Below are 3,156 nucleotides of genomic sequence, written 5' to 3'. Positions count from 1 at the left end.
TATATATTATTTTGGGGAGTTTAAAGTGTCATAAGAGTCTTCATTGATGTTTCAAGTTTCTCTATGTTAGGGCTAGAAACATGATTGCAAGATGAACATAAGTGTCTTATAGATAAACATCAACCAAAACAAAAAAACCAAAAATTTAGAATCTAGGAAACTTCAAGATTCACAAAAAAATAGAAGTATAGAAATAATTCAATTAAGAAAAATTTGAAAAAGAATACAGCGGAATAATTATATAAATCACATTGATAATAAAGATAATAAATTATTACATAAAGTTATATATAACCACTTATATAAACAATTAATTAATGAAAAATAACTAACTAGTAACTAGCTAATCAATTTAACTAATTAACTTCCACTACAAGAAATTGAACGTTTAGCGACAGTGAAAATCTGTAGGTAAACGTATAAAAACCGTAGGGATAACCAAAGTTACCTATACCGACGGAGATTTTTTTCGTGGTATATAATCGCCAATGCCTACGAAATTTCTCCGTGGCTATAGGATATAGTGACAAAATGTTTTTCGTTGTTGTAAATATTTGATTTTTACCTACGGAAATTTCATTGTTGGTATATGGTTAAGCCATAATTTTTAAAAGTTATACCTACAGTTTTGATTATGTTGCTATACATTTAAGTGACAGCTTCTTTCTGTTGGTATAGGTTTTAACGTAACAAATTTGCTATAAATATTATTCTTTTGTTATCTATAAAAATTATATAATAATTTACAATTTTATTTTATAAAATTAACCAAATATAAATACACAATAAAATATATATAAAGAGTCAAAATAAAATAAAAGGTGTTCATCGTATATATTAAAAATTTACATAAAAGTCTTACAACGATAAACCAATAGTTAAACAATGTTCACCATAGTGCAGTGTAGAATATTTTTACTTAGTAGTGGAAAACATTATCTTACTAACATTTAAAATAGACATATTATGTCATACATAACAATCTCAAAAAACATTAAGAAATTGAGTCCACTAAATTGCCAAGATTCCACCTTCAACAACAAAATAGCTTTAAATCTTCACCTACAATCAATAAAATAACAAATGAATAAATACACGATTCAATATAAAAAATATTACTAATAAAACAAAGAAAATATTAATGATTTTAATCAAAATTAACTAATACTATCTAATTACCATTTTCATTATTTTCACTGTTGTTTGGACTAAGTGAATTCAAATGGTTTTGAGCACTACATTCACCTGCTGAGGGCATATCTATTTGTTCTACAATCTTCCTAATCTGGGGTTCAAAACTCATGTCCAGCATCCTAGCTGCCTCATCTAAGACCATATACCTATTCTTCTGCAGTGAAACTAGCTCTTTCCAGCAAATCTACTAGTCTTCCTAGAGTTGAAACAAGAATGTCCACCCCTATCTCAAGCTCTCGTAGCTGGAAAATTATATTTTGTTAGAATCTATACCAAAATATAAATGTTTTCTTCTGGCATTAAAAAATATAATATAATTGACAATTCCAGAACTATGCTCTAGAGTCTAGTCCGAACTGGATCATTTGGCACAAAAAGGAAGAGCAGCAAAATCAATAGGAGAATACCAGCTAGAGAGACATCTTAACTTTACACAGTTAAAAAATCTCATGCTTTATTCAGAAAATTATAAGTTGTTTGTCTTCAAAAAATTTGAAAGGATGTAGTGATTGAAAGCACATATCAGAACCTCTGATATACAAGACAAAAAACCTTGAATGTGACTTGTGGACAGGATAATCTAAAAGCTTCACAATAGAAGTTTAACAAATGACTGAGCTTTATACCACTATGGTGGGTTAGCTACGTGGATCAATCATTAACAAAAAAGATAACAACTGAATCACCATATATCAAGAATACACAAAAATAAAAGCTATGACATAAACCTGCTGGTTAACTGGAGCTCTGCCATAAGCAACAACCACCCTAACCCCGGTCTGGCATGCAACCTTCTTAGCCTCTTCATGTAATTAAATCCAAATGACAACAATTCTAATAAATCATTTTTCACTGCAAAGCTACACCCAATAAAAACAAATGTCACAATACGAAGTTTTTAATTACACAACTAACTCACCTGCATTGATATCTCCCTAGTTGGTGAGAGAACAAGAGCAAGTGAGCACACGATACAAACCCCACGAGGCGGCCTCTGCGCAGGTTGACCTGTAATAAGTCCACTGATAATTGGAAAACAAAAAGCTGAGATTTTTCCAGGCATCAATAGGTAGGGGTGTTCAAAAAAACCAAAATAGCCATATATCCCATCTTCTACAAGACAAATCAAAGTATCCTAAATTGCCATAAAAATTATCCTATCATGCACAAATTTATACATTCCAAAACTATTATACAATTTCTCTATTGAAATACTTCCTGACATGTTATCTCTAAATTATTTATTAAGCAATCCAAGACATCTAAGATTTTAAAACTTGTTATCTGGTACTGATAACAAAGATTTACTGCCCAACAATGCTTTAAAAGCTAGACCAAAAAAGTATTGATTTATGTCTCAACGATTCAACCATGGTTAAACTGTGCTAAAAATGTCACTGAAAGCAGTTAAGACAAGTCTGACAGCTAGTTTGGAAAGTAGCTGATTGTAATGTGTCTGCAACAGCTGTGTACCCATCCGGCAAACATGCTCAACCTGCAATTATCAGGAATAGATAGATAGCGTTTTTATTGTGTCGTGTGTGACAATTATTCACAAGTTAAGCAAGCATTTTAATTAAACCACAAATATCGCAACAATGAGAAAATCCCTAAAATGAACCTTAACTCTCAATCAAAGTCGTGAAAATTCAAAACAGCACAGAAATTACATATAACTAAACAGATATTTCGAATATATATTTTATACGAAGTTGAAACTAACATAGAAAAATAAATTTAAAAGACCTCATTTTGACATGGGTATTGATGGAAGTTAAGTAATTTTGAAACTTAAATCCCTCATTTTGAAGTAGAGTAATTTTTGCGCTTAAACTAAAAACCGGAAAGTGGCTGAAATCGAATAGGGTGAGTCAAAAAAAATTCAACACAAGACAAAAAAATTTAAAATCAAAACTCCAACACAAGATAAACAATGTTAAAGATATTAACCACTAAATTTGT

The 3,156-nt window shown here is 30.3% G+C and overlaps 1 long non-coding RNA gene across 2 annotated transcripts; it reads right to left on the bottom strand.

Annotated features, from left to right (window-relative positions):
• Window positions 1–810: 810 nt before the first annotated feature.
• LOC101505508 (uncharacterized) lies at window positions 811–2,955 on the bottom strand. 2 transcript variants are annotated; one of them, XR_012162634.1, is made up of 3 exons: window positions 2,941–2,955; window positions 1,923–2,689; window positions 811–1,062 (listed from the first exon to the last, which is right to left on the bottom strand). It is a non-coding gene; the product is annotated as an uncharacterized lncRNA (long non-coding RNA). The 2 variants fall into 2 exon arrangements; XR_190329.4 differs by lacking the exon at window positions 2,941–2,955 and having other exon boundaries at window positions 1,923–2,825.
• Window positions 2,956–3,156: the final 201 nt, after the last annotated feature.

The sequence above is a fragment of the Cicer arietinum genome, chromosome 4 (genome assembly GCF_000331145.2).
Source record: "Cicer arietinum cultivar CDC Frontier isolate Library 1 chromosome 4, Cicar.CDCFrontier_v2.0, whole genome shotgun sequence".
Classification (NCBI taxonomy): domain Eukaryota; kingdom Viridiplantae; phylum Streptophyta; class Magnoliopsida; order Fabales; family Fabaceae; genus Cicer; species Cicer arietinum.
Note: the sequence above shows the minus strand (reverse complement) of the source record. Positions and strands in the feature narration are given on the sequence as shown.